The 19,642-nt window shown below is 41.4% G+C and overlaps 1 protein-coding gene across 2 annotated transcripts in view; it reads right to left on the bottom strand.

Moving 5' to 3' along the window:
• PPM1H (protein phosphatase, Mg2+/Mn2+ dependent 1H) overlaps positions 1 to 19,642 on the bottom strand; it is a 306,039-nt gene that overhangs the window by 18,657 nt on the left and 267,740 nt on the right. The gene's annotated exons all lie outside the window — the stretch shown is intronic.

Below are 19,642 nucleotides of genomic sequence, written 5' to 3'. Positions count from 1 at the left end.
TTTGTTGCCTGTCAATAATCATTTATTAAGTGTCTGTTAGTGTCAGGTGCTATGCTAGGCAATGGGATTCAACCAATCAACAAGAATTTATTAAGCACCTACTGGGTGCCAGACCCAGCAAAGAAGGTACTGATATAAAACCAAAAGTCACTGTCCTTAATGAGCTTACATTGAAATAGCGAGGGGGGGGGGGAAGCAGGGGGAGAAAGGGACGTGCACAGATAATTAAATACAAAATACATAAAAAGTGAATAAAGGGTCATTTCTGGCATGAGATGAGCAATAAGAAGGGAAGGGGAGTAGAGCTCAGGAAAGGCCTTATGTAGCAGGCTGTAACTGGAAATAAAGTCACAGTCCTTATATTTACAAAAATGCAGGAACTCCATCCTTTGCTCCCCTAGAAAGACCTCTCTATTTGCATTCTATTTTAGAAACAGGTATCCCACTTCTGCCCGGCTTTTAATGGGCTCTGAAGAATCCATGTTGAAGTTGTTGTTCAACCTTCATTCTCAAAGAGGACCAATGACATCATGAGGATGATGTCTTGACTTGGAAGTGAATTGGATTTAAATGAGGTAGAGCTGTGTAAAGTCATCAGCCTCACTCTCTCCTCCAGAGTCATTGGGGTCCAGCGGCAAGACACAGGTCAGGACGACTGACAATGGCCCAGCCCGTGTTGAAGTATACAGAGAATTAAGGTTCTAAACCAAAGTCATTGGGAACTTAATGTTGGACACTCAATTGGGTATGATACATGGTGGGGATTTCCTTCATGTACAGAGTGGCCTACCAGGCCACTGAATTATCTTCCCACTCTCCAGTTCTGTGATTCTGATATCTCTACATCTGATCTGTCACCTGGAGAACACCAGACAGCATTAGCCAAATATCACAACCCTATTTTCAAGCCGAGTGCTTGGTGGTATAAGTAGAGCCTATTGTTAAATTCATTAACTTTCCCAACAAATACTACTTGGTTCCTATGAGTGCATACCTGCAGGAAGTTCCTTTGATGCTCTGAGTACAGTAGGATGGAAAACTTAATTGTTAAATAAGCCCTCTGATCGACAAGGGGTTGAAGAGGCCAATTTCGTTGTCAACAGGAGAGGCCCTCTTATGGCTCTGAATTTCCATCTGGGCTACTAAGAGCACCTGAATTTAACATTATCAAAGTACCCCAATAAAGAAGAGGCCAGAGTTTAATTCCAAGCTGTCTTTGGAGAGAAGAAATGTTAAGTCCTGAGCTGCCACTGGCTGTTGTAGCCACTAATAAAACCGAAGTCTGGTCACTAAAGAAATAGCGGGAGCCTACATGCTCAGGCTCCAGAGAGGACCGCTTCTCAGGCTAAATCTCTTGACAAATTAAATCCTTTCCCTAATTGCGTTGTCCTTTTTGCCACGTGGGTCCTATCGAGTGTCCCTTCATTGGCCAAAGAGTAGAAGGCTCTCTCTGTACAATCCTCCAAGTAATTTATATGTAAATAATAAAAAGCTGATCCCAACCCTATTCCCCTAGGCACGTCCCAATTAACCTCCTTTTAGCTTTTTACGGTTATCCTTTGTTTCCTATCCTTTAGCCAATTTCCAGAGGACTCTGCCAACTTTCCCCTAATTCCACAGCTCGGGCTTATACATTACCTATGAGGCAGAACATTTTTGTCGAACGCTTTTTTGAGAAAACGGACTATTCTCTAAGACAGCCCTCTGTATCACATCTTTCTCTTTCATTTTATTTTTCAATTAATAAGCATTTATTTTTTTCTTCCTTCCATCCCACCTCCTCATCAATTTAAAAGAATAAAAGAAAAAACTAAATCCATGTAACAAATATGTAGAGTCAAGCCAGACAAATTCCATAGTGTCCATGGCCATAAATATCTCATTCTGTATCACCTCTCTCTCAGACGAGCAAAGAATCCCGGGAATGACAGCGTCCTCCCCAGGCTACCTGTCTCAATTCACCACTTCTCACTCCCTCCGCCAAATGTCAATTACTCACAGTGTAAGGAAGTCAATCTAGCTAAAGCAGTGAGGACACCTGAAGAAACAGGAGGCAGCATGTACCAGGCAAGCTGAACCACCACCACCCTGCTACCATGGCCCCTTGGACCCTGATGGTGACAACCCAAGAACCTGAACCCCAGGGCCTTGGAATAACAATACTTTTGCTTGTATTTGTATTCCAAATGCTTAGCACAGTGCCTGACACACAGTAATTTGCTTAATTTGTTGCCTGTCAATAATCATTTATTAAGTGTCTGTTAGTGTTAGGTGCTATGCTAGGCAATGGGATTCAACCAATCAACAAGATTTTATTAAGCACCTACTGGGTGCCAGACCCAGCACAGAAGGTACTGATATAAAACCGAAATAGTCACTGTCCTTAATAAGGTTACATTCAATTGTCCTAGGAAGTAATCTCTACTGAGATGCAGCAGGGCAAATGTTCCTACAGGTGCTACTTGGGGCAAAACAGCACTGGTCCTGGAGTCAGGAAGACCTGAGTTCAAATCCTGCCTCAAACACTTACTAGCTGTGTGACCCTGGGAAAATCACTTAACCTCTCTTAGTCTCACTTTCCTCATCTGTAAAGTGAGGATAATACTAATAATAATGGAAAAGGGGTTTTCATGAGTATCAAATGATACTTGTAAAATACTTTGCAAATCTTAAAGTGCTACACAAAATTATTATTATTAGCTAGCACTATTATTATTTAGGAACAGGGTGAAGACTTAGACCTGTGATTTCATCTCTCTAATTCTTGGGTGAGAAATCTTCTTCTGTTAGTGAAGGTTAGTACACTCTTTGTAGCTTACAGTCCTGGAGAGCTGCCTAGAGAACTGGGCCAGTCAGTATTTATTATGTGCTTACTCAGTGCCAGGCATTTTGCTAAATGCTGGGGAAGCAAAGAATGGTTAAAAATACAGCCCGTGCCCTCAGGGAGCTTACATTCTAATGGGGGAGACTACCCACCCATACGCACACACATACACACACACACCTGTACACACAGACACACCCCGAGTGCAGTGAGAGGTCATCTCTGAAGGAGGGCACTGGCAGAGGGGGAACCATGAAGGACCAGAAGGTGGGATTTCAGTTAAGTCTTGGTGGAGCTCAGTGAAGCCAGCAGGCAGAACTGGGGAAGGTTACACACAATCACTATGTATCAGAGGTGGGATTTGAACCAGGGTCTTCAGGTCTTGGGGGCTTGCTCTTTATCCACTCACCAGGCTGCCTATTATTTTAGCTGAAGTAAAAGTCAGAATTAGTCCTTTTCTTTGCACAGTTTCAGACAGAGCTGCTGAGGAGCAGCAGAAAGAAAGCGAATGGCACGGCGGCTCTGATAATTTGCTGCTGGATAAACCATGCCATACCGGTTGGTGTTCCTGGCTTTTGCCATTTAAGTAGATTTCCTGATTCCACGCCCCTGCATACTCTGCACTCGGGATGTGAAAAGCATTCACCTAACAGCTTCGGGCTGCTAGTTCAGCATTCCTCTCATCTAGGCTCATCTGTTACTTAGGATATTTTAGTCATATGCTAAAAGTTTGTCCTCTTCTCGCTGACATCTGCATCTTGGGGGCAACTTTTACGGACAAGCCATCAATTTTCCCATTTGCACGATCTCCGACACTGCTTCACGAGGCCCTCCCTGCTGCTGCCCACTCCTAAGTTCTTTACACGCTCAGCAAATGCTCCTCACTGTTTATCTTCTAAGCCCTTACTATGTGAGAGAGACACTCTCTTAATTCAAGCCCACTGTTTTATGACTCTGGTCTCAGATGCCCCAAAGTAGGATAGAAATGAGTGGAAAGGATCTATTTTTTAGCTCGGTGTTCCCTCCTCTTGAAGCTCCAACTGCCTAGTGGGCATTGCATTGGATATTCCACAGGTATCTCAAATTGTACATATGCCAAGGATTACTCATCATTCCTCCCCCCCCCCCAAATCCACATCCCTTCTAAACTTCCTTGTGTCTGCGGAGGGGTATCAGTATCCTTCCACTTGTAAGGAGCAGAAGTCACTTGGCTACTCCTGGGTAGGAGTCAATCAATCATCCCGCATAGAGTAGGACATTATGGAACCCAACACTTTGTATAGCTGGCTACTTAGAGAATAGTTCTAACCAAGCTCCTAAGGAGAAACAGCTTGGGGTGGGGGAGAGGGAGGGAAATAGAGTAGAACCTTCCCCTCCCCCAGCTTATGATCTTGTGAAGCTGAGGGTCAGAGGATTTGGCCTTCTCATCAGCATTCTAACAGCACCCTAAGGACAGTGGTCATTGGTGGTAGTATTTACCCCAATAGCTGAGGACAAAGGACATATGTCTTGCGGAAAGGCACTCTGTAAGGGGCCCAGCAGCAAGCTATAGTAAAGCCTAAGGGAAATTTCCCAACTATACTTACCAAAGATGGGGGGAAAGAAGAGAAGGACTTTGACAAAACATACCTAGGGAACCCCAGTGACAGCGTTAGCCAAATATAACATATATTTGTTGTTGGAAAAATACAACACATATTTCTTTTAAAACATTAAAAAGCATTGGAATAAGCGAATCTTTCCTTAATACGGTAAACATTATCTGTCTAAAAATCAAGAGCCTGCATTATATGTAGTAGAGAAATCCTAGTGGCTTTTCCAATAAAATCAGGGATAAAACAAGGTTATACATTATTGCCACTATTATTTGATATAGTTCTAGAAATGCTAACTATAGCAATAAGACAATAAGCACAAAGAAGAAACAACATTATCACTTTTTGTGGATGATATAATGCTCTAGGAGAATTCTACAGTTTCAACTAAAAATTGAGAAAATAATCATAGCAAAGCAGAAGGGTAAAAAATAATCCACATAAATGATTGATTTTTTTCTACCTGGAGGAAGAAAGAAAATATGAAATTCCATTCAAAATAACGACAATGTATAAAATATTTGGGAGTACCTACACCAACACATACTCAGGAACTCTATCTATGACCAGAGCTAAGAAATGATTTTTAGGGCAGCTAGGAGGCACAGTGGACACAATACTGGGCCTGGAGTCAGGAAGACTCATCTGCCTAAATTCAAATCTGGCCTAAGAAGACTCATCTGCCTAAATTCAAACCTGGTCTGAGATACTTATTAGCTGTGTGGCCCTGATCAAGTCACTTTGCCCTGTTTGCCTCAGTTTCCTCATCTGTAAATGATCTGGAAAAGGAAATGGCAAACCACTCCAGCATCTTTGCCAAGAAAACCCTAAATGGACTCGTGAAAAGTCAGACATGACTGAAAAACGACTGAACTACAACTAAATAATCTCTGCAGAAATAAAGGCCAACCTAAATAAATGCAGATATGAATTGCTTATGGATGAACCCTGCCAATACAATGAAAAAGAAAATAAGGAAATAATAAGTAACCTATTACATACCAGGCATTGTGCTATTTACTTCACAATTATTATCTTATTTGATCCTCACAAAAACCTTGGGTGGTAGGTGCTACCATTATCTGCATTTTACAGCTGAGCAAAACCAAGGCAGATAGGGCTTAAGTGAATTGCCCAGAGTCACAAAGACAGTAAGTGTCAGAGACTGGATTTGAACTCAGGCCTTCCTGATTCCAGGCTTGGCACTCAGAGTAAGGACTCACTGTTCAATAGAAACCGCTGGGAAAACTGGAAAGCAGTCAGGCAGAAATTACATTTAGATTATTATCTAAATCTAAATTAATATCTAAATATCTAAATTAATATCTAAATACATGCTGTACATATAAAGTATTATATTTAAATAAGAGCAAGGAAGGAGACACTTTTCACGGCTATGGATGGAGGAACAGTTCTTGACCAAACATGGGATAGAGAAAATCACAAAAGATAAGTCGAACAATTTTGATCACATACAATTGAAAAGCTCCCGCACAAAACAAAATCACTGCTGTTAAAATTGGGAAGGGAAAAAGTTAATTAGAGGGGAAATTAAAAAAAAAATCTTTGCAGAGGGTAAGATGAAGGACTAAAGTCCAGGTCTCCCCAGCTCTGAGGCAACCACTCCAAATATTATGGACTATTTGTGGTTGAGCCTTCTGGCCTCACACTGGTCTGATCAGCCACAGTTGGACACACCGTACCTTGACCCCAACATAGTATGGTCTTCGAGCATTAAGGACAAAAACCAACCAACCAATCCCCTGTGGTAAGGTGGACTATTATAACTCCATAAAAAATGAAGAATCTTACCAATTCAGAGAAACATGACAAGATTTGTACAAACCGACCAAGAGTGAAATGAACAGGGCCGGGGGAACAATTTCCATGAGGCCAACAATGATGTGAAGGGCCTCAGAGCTCTGATGAAAGAACTGAACAATATTCAGTCAGCCAAGAAGCATTAATTAAGTCCTTACTATGTTCCAAGCACTGCACTAAAGTACTAGAGATATAAAGAAAAGCTAAAATATGGTCCTTGCCCGTGAGCTCACATTACAATGGGGGAGGAGGGGAGATGACAAATAACTATGTGTATGTAAGATATGTACAGTATAAATGGGAGGTAATACTTTTTATAAAAAAGGCATCAGAAATGAGGGGGTGGGGGAGGAACTGGGAAAGGACTCTTGTAAAAGCTGGAATTTGAGCTGAGTTTTGAAGGAAGCCAGGGAAGCCAGGAGGTGGAGGTGGGAAGGGAGAACATTCCAGGCTTGGGGGACAGCCAGAGAAAATGCTACGCAGCTGGGAGATGAGGTGTCACGTGCAAGGAACAGAGAGAGAAGGTCAGCGTCCCCGGATCACAGAGGGGAGTAAAAATATAATTAGGCTGGAAAGGTAGGAAGGGGCCAGACAGAAGATTTCTATTTGATTCTGGAGGCCACTGGGAGCCAATGGAGTTTACTGTTGCTGGAGTGAAGATCCAGAATGCATTCTCAGACAGTCAACCCCTTGATTTGTTGTCCTGGACTATGTGTATGTAATGGGGTGCTGCTGCCAACTGCCTGTCTCCCCACACTGCTTACTGCAGTCCCTGCCTCTCCTGGATGGGAAAGAAATAGGTCAATTTGGCTGATTAATGCCTTTTATACGCACGTTCAGGTTTAGCCTAATCAAAAGGCCTCGGTTTGCCACATAGTAAGCAGACAGGAAATAGTCACAGAATACCTGCACATGCTCTGAAATCGATGTAGGAGACTGCATCAGGCAAAGCACACCACCGGTGCTAATAAAAATCGGGCTCTCATTGGACAGACTCTGTTACACATCATCAAAAGGAAAGGCTTCTATTTAGAAGTGGGGTGGGGGTTAGTGGGTAGGAACAGACATGCCCAAACAAGCATGAATAAAACATTTTTTTAAACGCATGAAAGAAAAAAATTCAAGAAGAGACACCAGCATTTTTATTATTATTGTTTTGTTGAAGTATACACATACACATATATAAATATATACACATGCACACACACTTTAAAAAGTATATATATATGCTTTTTAAAGTATGTGTATATATATTATATAATTATAATATATATTATATGTAATATAAAATATATAATATAAACATACTTTATAAAGCATACATAAAAGTATATATCTACTTTATGTATATAAAGTAGATATATATAGTTTAACAAACTATATGTGTGTGTATATGTGTGTGTGTGTGTGTACTTTTTTTCTTTCTTTCTGGGACCGGGCAAGTACATTCATCACTTGTGGTCCATTCTCAATGCTGATCAGTATGAGACCTTTGACCTGCTTCATTTCAACTTGGGCCAATTTGCCTCTCCTTAAGTAGCCTGGTGGTTCTCCCACACCCAGGGATTCACCATACTGGTGTCAGAGTTGCAATGGGCACCTGAACTGCTTAGCCCTAATGCAGCTCAAAACTCCCTAACTCAAGAGACCCATCAGCCTCAGCGCCCTGGACAGTAGGAACTACAGGTGTGTACCACCACATAGGGCTTACATTGTATGTACCAGTTCACATTTTCTGACACAATTTTCCTTGTTCTCTGTACATTGGAATGTTTGTATTTGCTGACAACTTAGTTCACGCTACAAAAGCAAATTTTAAATTAAAAAAAAAAACTGCTTAATGAGTTGCTAAGCCCAGTTAATTGCTCTGTTCAAGTTGTAGGAGGCAGCACTAGCTGGAAAATTAACTGCTTTTATTTCATATAATAGCTCTGGGCTCAACCTAATAGTGGCACCCCTAAAGGAATGTGCCTGTGCTACTTCTGAATTTATCCCTCCACAATTTTAGCTGTAAAATTTTGTTAAAAATGTATACAGGGAAGGGTTGTAGGTATATGGGAAGAAACTCTTCAAAGTTTTTGGTGACGTTATCTTGCAAACCTGAAATAAAACAGCCAAATGTCTCAGCGGCATCCCAAACTCCTCCAAAAGTCCAACTGCATGCAACATCTTAGGTAAGGACTTGGAATTATGCATGCATGTGTGTGTGTGTGTGTGTGCGCGCGCATGTGCGCACTTGCATGCACAGATGTCAATGGGATCTAAAGTTCACGTCCCGCACGTAGGCTTAAGTCTCTGTGACTACCATTCTTCACTCCTACCTCTGGTTGTCAGAATGAATGACTGAGCTAAAAAAAAAAAAAGACAAACAAACACAAGACCGTAGCACAGCATAACACAGCACAGTGTCCTCTGGACCTCTTCATCCTGGCAGGCTCTTGGGCCTCAAGACAGCAGATACTGCACGTAGTGAACTCTAGAACAGAAGACACAACCCTTTCTGTTGCGCTGGCCAGGTGAACCCTGGCTGCTCACACACCTGAGGGCTGCTCAGTCTGGATCTGCTCAAGAGCGTCTGACACCGCCCCGCAACTGGGGCTGCTGGGCTGAGCCCAGGTGATCCCTCACATGTCCCCCGCTCACCTCACAACAGGTGATTCCGCTAGGAGGAGAGCAGAGTGGGACAGGATGACCATGCAGGGGATGGTTTACAGACTCAGAAGGACTCCAGATGAAATAAACAGCCTGTCTGTGTGGGGAGGTTGTTTGTTTTCTTTTTCTTCTTCTTTCGCCAAGGTTAAGAAACGCTAAATGTCTGACTGGGAGCAGTTGTAAACATCTAAACAATGATTACTCTTTCTCATCACAGAGAAAGTTTTAGCCTCCGACTTCAGAAATGTTGAACACATGCACAAACGCTGGCTCCGCTCACACAACCATTACCTTTGTGAGTTGCTAAAACCAGTTTTTTATTAAAACTAGTGTGAGATTTTTGCAGATGATACAGATGATGGCTTACTTAGCGTGTCAACTAAAAAACTAAGTGAAACAATTAGTAACTTCAGTAAAGTTGCAGGATGTAGAATAAATGTATCAACAAAATTGAGCAGGAAGAGACAGGAGAAATTCCATCCAAAATAACTATAGAAAATATACGATACTTGGAAATATATCTGCCAAGAATATAAGAACCATACGAATACAATGACAAAACACTTTTTTTACACAGATAGCTCTAAATACCTGGAGAAACATTAATTGCTCATGGGCAGGCTGGGTCAATATAATAAAAATGACAATACAACCTAAATTAATTTACTTATTTAGTGACATACTAGACTATAGCAAGATTAATTTACAGAGTAAGCAAAAGTAACGAGATTCTGAAGGAACAAGAAGTTAAGAATTTCAAGGGAAATAATGGAAAAACGTGGGAAGGAAGAGGGCCTAGTAGTACCACATCTCAAACTAGTAATTATTAAAACAACATGGTATTGGTTAAGAAAAAGAGGAGTAAATCAGTGAACAGATCAGAGACACAATAAACAGAAGCAAAGAGCCCAGTAGACTAACCCAAGGATCTCTCAAGGATCCCAGCTACTGGCAGAAGAGCTCACTATTCAACAAAAACTGTTAGGAAAAATAGAAAGCAATCTGGCAAAAATTAGCTATAGACCATCGTCTCATTATCTTATACTAAGATAAGCTCCAAATTGGCATGACATCATAAAGAAATTAAAAGAGCAAGGAAGAAATTACCTGTCATATCTACGGATAGAGAAGAATGAGCTACCAAACAGCAGATAGAGAGAATAACAGAAAATTAAATTGGTCAATTTTAATTATATAAAATTAAAAAGTTTTTGCACAAATAAAACCAATGCAGCTAAAACTAGAAGACAGAAGGTAAACGGGAAATAATCTTTGCAGCAAGTTTCTCTGATAAAGCTCTTATTTAGAAGAAATACAGGGAATGGAGTTGAATTTCTAGGAATTAGAGATAATTCTCAATTGTTAAATGTTCAAAGCAGTGTTGTGAGGAACAAATCCAAGCTATCAATAGCAGTATGAAAAAAATGTTCTATATTCTGAGGTTTATATCAAATTGGCAAAGTTGACAAGGAATTTGGAACTATGTTTCCAAAGCTTTTAAACTGTGTATAAATTTTGACCCAGCAATACCACATGTATTCCCCAAAGACGCCAGAGAAAGAAGAAAAGAACTCAGATGTGAGGCGGCTAGTACTGCAAAGGACCTGGAGTCAGGAGGAACTGAGTTCAAATGCGGCCTCAAACATTAATTGTGTGACCCTGGGCAAATTACTTAATCCTCTTTGCCTCAGTTTCCTCGTCATAAAATGAGCTGGAGAAGGAAATGGCAAACTACTCCAGTATATGTGCCAAGAAAACCCCAAATGGGGTCATGAAGAGTTGGATGTGACTGAAAATGATTAAACAACATATAAAAATATTGATAGCAGTTCTTTTTTGTGGTGGTAAAGAATTGGAAACTGCTCATCAACTGAGAAATGGCTAAACAAGTTATGGTATATGAATATGACATAAGAAACGATGACGCGGTCAGTTTAAAAACCAAACCAAACCTGGGAAGACTTATATGAATTGACGTAGACTGAAGTGAGCAGAACACAGGAGAACAATTTTTTACCTTTCTATGTATCCCTGGGGTTTAGCACAGGGTCTGGCATATAGTAGGAGCTTAGTAAATGCTTGCTGACTTGCCACTGTCCTCAGTCAATGTCTTTATCACCACACTCCAAGATAATTACAACAGCCTCTCAGTTGGTCCCCTCAGAAGTTCCTCACCCCAATCCAAGCAAAACACTTTTGAGAGCTTAGTCAATTTATAAAATATTAATAATATCATGGAAGAATCTGTAGTGATTCTCTATTGCCTATCGTATAAAATCCAAACTCGGTATTCTAAGTCTTCCAGATAAGCTGGTCTCATCCCATTGAGCCAGACTTCATTTCCTATTCACCTCTAGCAAACAAATTCTACTTTAATCCAACGGGTCTGCTTCCCATTTCTTTAGTTCATGATCACTCTTCCCTCTTCTTACCTAAAGCCTACTCCTCCTTCCCAGGCAAATCGAGATTCACCTTGACCTCTTTTCTCAGAGCTCCCATTGCCCATGGTACTGAAGTTTAAAAATTATTTTCCAATTGTCCTATGATCTCGACTCTAGCGAGATTATTAACTCCTTGAGGGGAGGGGCCAAGTGCCTGCCATATGACTTTTGCATTCTCCAGGCATACAGTAGGCAGTAAGTTCTTGTAATAGTAGAAAAGGCTAGAAAGATTTGGGTGGTTGTGAGATAATATAGAAAACAAAGTAGAGCAAAACATCAGCTTTTCTCCAAAGACAACTAAGCAAGTAACATTAGACGAGGGGGGAAAAATTACCTGTGAAGATGCAGTTTCAACATAAAATCTCACTGCTGCAATGGATGTTCAAGGCTATCTAGACCAAAGATTCCCTGCTTATGGTATGTCCCTGACAAGGGATCTCTCTCTCTCTGTTCATGGAATCTCAAGTATTTAAAACATTTTAATGGAAAACAATGATGGCATCTCAAGGCAAGAAAGCGATTGTCTTACAATGTTGAAATATATCATACCTATCACTGTGCCATAAGAAATGACAAATACAAAGAATTCAGCAAGCTGGAAAACTTGTATGGACATGCAGAGGGAAGAACCAGGAGAACCATGTATACAACAAACACAACAATGAGTTCAAAGCCCACCTCAGACACGTACTAACTGTGTGTCCTTGGGCAAGCCACTATAATCCTTTGGGACTCGGTGTCTGCATCTGTAAAGACCCTGCCAACTCTGAACAATTCAATGAACAACGGTGAGTGCAGAGAACTAGCAATGAGGCATTTCTCCTTTCGGTAAAGGTGGTGGACCAGGGTTGTGGAACACGGCCAGACATGGTCCACAGAGAGACATACTGTATTGCTTTGTTTTGGTTAACTGCTCTTCTGAGTTATACGGCAAATGACATCCATGTTCATAAAAGACCATCAATTTTATACACATATATGTATACACATACATACACATATATACATATTTTAAATTGTTTATTAGGAATCCTTGACCCTCAAGATGGGCCAGATGGCCCGAGGATGCCTGGGGAGGTACTGTGAAAAACAAGGGGGTAGGGTTTAAACACAAAAACTGTTTTAGACAAAAATGATAGATCTGGATAAAAAGATCTGAGGGTAAACTCATAGGGGATGGAGGGGGGAGATGGTTTGGACAGGAAAAAAAAAAAAACAACCCAGTGATCCACAGGGCAAAGAAAGAATACTGGTTGGGCTGGTGAGGGGGGTATCTATAGTTTCAACAAGAAGTCAAAACAGGTGGAAGTGGGCTCAAGTAAGAAAAGACCTTTTTCCAAAGACCAGAAAAGGGGATGGGGGTGGGGGGGGGAATGCTAAGGGAAACCTCCTGTCTCTGCCTAGGGAGCTGGGAAGTAAGGGTAGACTAGTATTTAGAAACGTAACCCCCAAATCCAAGGAAGGCTCTCAAAAGTCTTCGGGTTATTTTTTTTTTTAAAGGGAGGACATTTTCCTTTTTGGCATTCTCATTCACTCCAGTGGCTTCAACAATGCCCCTAGATTCCCATCTTTAGCCTTGAACTCTCTCAGAACATTACCATCTGGGTGTCCCACCAGTAAGAACTTAAAAATTCTTCTCTGGTAAACCAACTTCTCCTGTTCCCCCCATTAGCTCTATCTGTGGCATCCTCATTTTGTCAAGCTCCCAGGTCCAAAACCTTAGGGTTACCAGTGACACTGTTCTTTTGCCCTCCATTTCCAACTGTAAGGTGCTAACTTGCTTGCCTCAGTTTCCTCATCTATAAAATGGGGATAATAATAGCACCAACCCCTTGGGTAGTTGCGAGATTCAAATGAAGCAATTTATAAAGTGCATAGCACGGTTCTTGGCACAGAACAGGTGCTAGCTAAATGCTGTGATGATAATGATGGTGATGATGGCAATGACTTGTCCTCTCCTGCATGCCAAATAGCAGCTGGTTTTCCTTTAATTTAAATCTATTAAATCTCCCCTATCCCCACAGGACTGTAAGCTCTGTGAAGGCATAGAACTTGTATTATCTAAACTCTGCATTTTCTCCATCGCCAAGAACAGTGACTCAGGAGAGGGAGGCTGAGGACTTTGAGCAGTTCTGCCTCGCTTAAATCCAATTCGAGAGCAAGTCAAAACATCTCTTGTGATGTCATTGGTCTGAAGGATAAACAACAACAGTGTAGGAGGTGCTGAATAAGTCATTGTTGAATTGAAACCTGTACCAAGTTAACAGGAGAAGTGGTACAGTTTCAAACTCCAAATGACTTCCCACAGTGGTTAGGTTCCAGAATGTACCTGAACCACTCACAAGCACTAGACTATAACAAACAAGAGTGGGAGAAGATAGCATGGCTAGAGAAAATGAAGTGGAGAAAAACTCCCATCCCAGGGACTCTGCCCTTTTCTTCTGAATTATAAGAAGTTCTAAATTTAATGAACACTAAAATAAAAGAGAATTTTTCCACAAGTGCTAGAAGAGAAAAAAGATGATAAGGTGTGAAACAATTATGCATAGATTGCCCAAGGAAAAAAATATACTAAATTCAACATGTTCCTTTCAAAGCAGCTCTGTTTGTCTGTTTCTTTCACTTAAAAAATTCCAATGATTCTCTCTCTCCCCAACACTCTCTTCTCCCCTCTCTCTATCTCTCTCTCCATATATATATATATATATATATACACACACATACACAGCTGGTTCCCCTCTTCTCCTTCACCCCAAAACAAAAAACATAATCCTTGTACCAAATAAGTGGGCTGCTAGGTGGCTCAGTGAATGGAGTGCTGGGCCTGGAGTAGGGAGTACTCACCTCTCTGAGTTCAAATTCAGCCACCGACCCTTACTAGTTGTGTGATCCTGGGCAAGTCACTTAACCCTGTTTGCCTCAGCTTCCTCATCCGTAAAACAAACTAGAAAAGGAAATGGCAAACCATTCCAGTATCTCTGCCAAGAAAACCCCAAATGGGGTCACAGAGTGTCAGATAAGACTGAAAAAAACGACTCAACAACAAATAAGCAACGTCAAGGAAAACTAATTCACACATTTATGAAGTCAAAGGAGTCCATGTTCCTCTTGAGTTCTCTGGAGTCATGGTTGGTCATTGCATCGATCAGATTTCCTGTTTTTGAAAGAACTTTTTTCTTTATAATGTTGTTGTTACTGTACAAATTGTTCTCCTGTTTCTGCTCACTTCACTCTGCATCAGATCACACAAGTGGAGACAGTCTTTTGAAGGAAATCTCCCTCCCTCCCTTAGATAAAATGATAACAAAAGGTTAACCTTCTCCTTAACAGAATGAGGAGAAACTTCAGTCGGCTTGGGCCTGGGCGGTTGGCTATGGCCCACTTCCCTACAAAACAGAAAGGAGAGACAGACTTTGCTGTAAGCTAGACAGGGACAAAAAAGGGATAGAACGTTTCAGAGTGTTTGACGCTGTTCTTCCAGCAAACTAAAGAGACGAAGGCACTGCTGGGTGCCTCTGAAGGAATTTCAAAACGAGTCAGGAAACCATGGCCCCAGAACTTTGTGGGTTGCATAGGGATAGACAAATCTGGCTGTACTTGGGGTTTGGCAAACGAGCTATTTTTCCAGTGTTTCGTGTTCAGTGAAACCGAAAATGTGTTTGGCCAGAAACCCCTTTCTAATTCTTAAAACCCTGCACATTTTTTTAAAGGTAAATCTGATCCATATGCTTTTGGTTCATTTACTTTTAACTCATCAGAATGAATTAAGAGCTAAGATGATGAATGGGAACAGCTCTGATTTTCCAAGAAGATGGTTTGAGCCTTTTTTCTTAGAACCCAGGCACATTTTTCCCTGCAGTCGTTCACACAACCCTGACTGTGCTGCATTTAAAACTTAAAATTCAAATGTGCAATAAAGATCTAGGCTTGGCAAAGGGAAGACAGCATGGAGGGGAGAATATTTCCAGGAAATACATTGTTGGGGGAAGAGAAGGCAAGTTTAAAAAATCAAGAGGGAGAGAGAAGCAACAGCTAGTATTCATTAGGGCCTTTTAAAGGAATAAAACTGAAACTCTGAGATTCATAGGTGACAAAATCCAGCTCAGGGTGGGCCCTAACAAAACGCCTGGGGAACTTTATGTTGCCTTTATCCTGGGAGATGTGGTCTTTCCTTGTACTCACCATTTCTACCCCCCTTGCCAATGCACCTACATCTTGAACTCATGAAACAGCATTAAGAACACTAGGGTTCTGCTACTTAATGGGGTGGAACCAAAGGTAAGTCACAACCTCTCTGGGTCTCAGTTTCCCCATTTGTAAAACTCAATGATCTCTGTGGTCCCTTCCAGACCTAAACCTAAGCTTCTATTAACGAAAAGGAATAAGGAATTCTAGAGCAGCTAGCTATTTAAAACAGACACTATATTCTACCACAATTGCAGGTAATCTGTGAATGCAGACTACACATGGGGCAACTCAGTGGTACCTTATCTCCTGTTATTCAGTTCAACTTGGCAGTTTTCCACACAGATCAAGTTTTTGTAATCCTTTCTAATTCTGATTTCTGATCACTCACCCTTATTTCCTCCTCTTCCTCCTCCTTGGTCCAAAACCAGGGCCCAGACTCCCGATCACTACACAAGGTTAGTTAATTAACCTTCCTCCTTAGCAATTTCATTTAATCATGTGTCTGTTCCAGGGCATGCAGTCACTTGGCTCGCAACACTGAACCCCATCTCTCTTCTAAAACTTAACTCCACGGTTTTTCCAAGACTGCATTAGTGTCTTTATAACATGATGCACACCCTTGGCTATTCACACCCTGCTAGGTGGCATGAACCTTCTAATTTCCCATCCCTTATTCTCCATTTTCGTGGAGTCATTTTCCTTTTCTTTTCTGCTTTTTGGTGAGGCAATCAGAGTTAAGTGACTTGCCCAGGGTCACACAGCTAGTATGTGTCAAGTGTCCGAGGCTAGATTTGAACTCAGGTCCTCCTGACTCCAGGGCCAGTGCTTTATCCACTGTGCCACCTAGCTGCCTGAAATATGCATTTATTAAATGCCTACTAAATGTCAGGCACTGTGCTAAGCACTTTACAGGTATTATCTCATCTGATCCTCACAACCCTGTGAAGTAGACAATTTATTATGATTCCTATTTTACAGCTGAGAAAAGTGAGGCACACAGAGGTTAAGTGACTTGCCCAGGATCACATAAGAGTGTCTGAAGCTGGATTCCAGAACCAGTACCCTACCCAGTATGCCACCAAGGTGCTTTCTCTCTCTATGGCACCCTTCCTAAAGCTTCCTGATTGCTAAGGCTATCCCCATCACAGCCAGTTTACTTTTCAGCCGCCAAAGGCACTACCTTTCAAAGCTGCTTTAATTTATTTTTTAAAATATATTTTTATTTACTTCATTAAATATTTCCCAATTACATGTAAAATTTAAAACACTAATTTAAAAAAATATTTATTTTTGGTTTTCAACATTCACTTTTATAAGATTTTGAGTTCTAAATCCCCCCCCCACCCTTTCCAAGACTGTTTAGGTGAGTGAGCCAAGCAAGTGACATTGAGATCTCTCAAACCTGTGCAACAGATAAAACAATCACAGCCATCTCCCCAGGCTGATAACAAGAACCCTAAGGAGGTAATGACTGCATGAATGAGCTAACATCAGAGAAGGCTAATCCCTAACCTGGGACACACTCCCTCAGCGTCCCCTCCTTCTTTGGCCCCCCCACCATCTGTCAGGGTGACAAAACTGGACCGTGTGCCCTGAGATTCCCTCCCCACCTTATGAGGAGGAGGTCGAGGCACGGGAAAGGGAAGCCGGTCCTGAATGCGATGGCAGCACCTGGGCTGAAGCAGTGCTCATGAGGCACAGGACGCTGCGAGCAGGGGCAGGGCGAGGAGGCTGTGGCGATAGACATCACGGCAGCAGCCACAAGGGACCTGGGGAGTGGATCTCAGAGCGCAGGCAAGCGGGGAAAAAGACTTAAAATTACTGAAGATCTCATGAAGAAGAAAACTCAATTAAAAACCTTGGGTACAAGCAGATGGAGAGAGAATTTATAATGGAAGATGAGGACCCAACCTTCATCCTCGGACCTCATTACTCACTATTTATTTATTATTCTTTCTCTGGTTCTACCCAGGCCACCCTCATCCTTCCAATTCACAGACCTTGGTGTCACCCCCAACTCCACACACTCACTCGTCCTCACATATATCTGGTCTGCTGCCAGATCTCATTGTTTCTACCTGTTCAGCATCTCTCCCACCCTCCCCCTTTTCTCTATTTATATACCTACCCACCAGTTTGATACAAGTCCTCATTACCTCTCAGACAGACTGCTGCAATACCCTTCTAATTAGTCTCCCCTGCCTCAATCCTGCCCCACTCCAGTCCATCCTCCACCCAGCTGTCAAAGTGATTTGTCCTAAAGCCTTGGTCTCATCATGTCAACCTTTCCTCCCCACATAGGCCTTCCTGCTTACTCACTACATTCCACCTCTTTTTTTTGTTTGTTTGTTTTGTTTTTTTGCTAGGCAATGAGGTTAAGTGACATGCCCAGGGTCACAAAGCTAGTAAGTGTTATGTGTCTGAGGCTGGCTTTGAACTCAGGTCCTCCTGAATCCAGGGCCGGTGTTCTATCCACTGCACCACCTAGCTGCCCCATACATTCCACCTCTTACCTGAATGCTTTTGCACTGGTTGTTTGACATACCTGGAATGCTCTCCAACCTACCTCACTTCTGCCTCTTAAAATCCCTTATTTCCTCCTTCACAACTCAGCTCAAATACCACTGCCTCTTCTACAATCTCCCCACCTCATAATGCCCTTCCTCACAGATTACCTTGTATTTATCTGTTCTGTATATATTTATGAGTAGAGATCTACAGTACATATGCAAAAAATATCCAAAGTCCTGAAGAATGAAATTTGGGGATATGATAATTCATCATGGAAAGAAGGAAATCATCATTTATTGAGCACCAATTATGTGCCAGGCACTATACTAAGCAGTTTCACAAATATCATCTCATTTTATCTTTAAGACAACCCTGAGACAGGTGCTATTACTGCACCCATTTTATAACTGAAGAAACTGGGACAGGCAGAGGTTAAGTGACTCATCCAGGGTCATACAACTAGCAAGTGTCTGAGGCTGGATTTGAACTCAGGTCTTAGTGACTCCAATGCCAGCCTTCCATCCATTGTACCACACAGCTGCCTCAGCTAGCAGTATGACCATGGAGCGTTTATTTGGTAAAGGCTACGAAAACAAACAGAAGACCTCCAAAAATCTTTAGCTTCAGAAGATTACCCATGCCGACATTCTCCCCACACAGATTCACTTGGTAATTCCTGGCAAAGTACTTAAAAAAGCATGGAGAATTTAAAGATATGATACATTTTTTTTTTTACAAAAAGAAAATTTCCCAAATTTGCTGACATTTTCTGTGAATCATATGCTATATAGAAGATATTTAAGAAAAGATAATATGCTTAATTTGTCCCTTAATTAAGCAGTTTGAGATGTAAAGGATAGAGCACTGAGTTCAAATGTGATCTCAGACACTTAATAGCTACGTGACCTTGGGTAAGTCATTTAATCTCTGCCTACCTCAGTTTCCTCACTGGGCATCATAGTAGCCCTACCTCCCAGGGTATGAGATGATATTTGTAAAAAGTGGCACACAGTAGCCACTACATAAATACTTATTCCCTCCCTTCTTTCAAAGTAAAGGTGACATGTTTTACAATTTTTTAAATTGATACCTCATTTTTATATCTCTTTCCATTCCCAATATATTTTCCACCTTCTCCCTCCCAGAGAGCTAACCCTTGTTAACAAAGACTAAAAAAGAAAGAGGAGAAAAAAAGTTCAGCAACATTAATCAAAATATTGATCAAATCTGAAAGGATATTCCGTGTTCCACCTCCATGATCATCTCCCTCCACCTCTGTGGAGATGGCCAGGAGCATAGTCATTATAATTACATAGCACCTGGGGTTTCCATTTTTCTTCCCACTGACATTGTTGGAGACAGTCATTGTATATATTGTTTTCATGGTGCTGCTTACTTCACTTTGCATCACTTTATATGTCTTCCCACGCATCCCCATCGTCTTTATCTTCATTGCTTTCTATGCTGCGGTAATACATTCACGTATCACAATTTCTTTAGTCCTCAGGCCCTAATTAGCGGGGTTAATTTTGCCTCTAGCTTTTTGCTACCAAGAAAAGTGTTGCTATTATATTATATATATTCCGATATATGTTGGATACTTCCCACCC

This window comes from Vombatus ursinus, unplaced genomic scaffold (assembly GCF_900497805.2).
Source record: "Vombatus ursinus unplaced genomic scaffold, bare-nosed wombat genome assembly UNPS02010320.1, whole genome shotgun sequence".
Lineage (NCBI taxonomy): Eukaryota > Metazoa > Chordata > Mammalia > Diprotodontia > Vombatidae > Vombatus > Vombatus ursinus.
The sequence above is the reverse complement of the archived record's forward strand: the minus strand, read 5'-3'. Positions and strand labels throughout refer to the sequence as shown.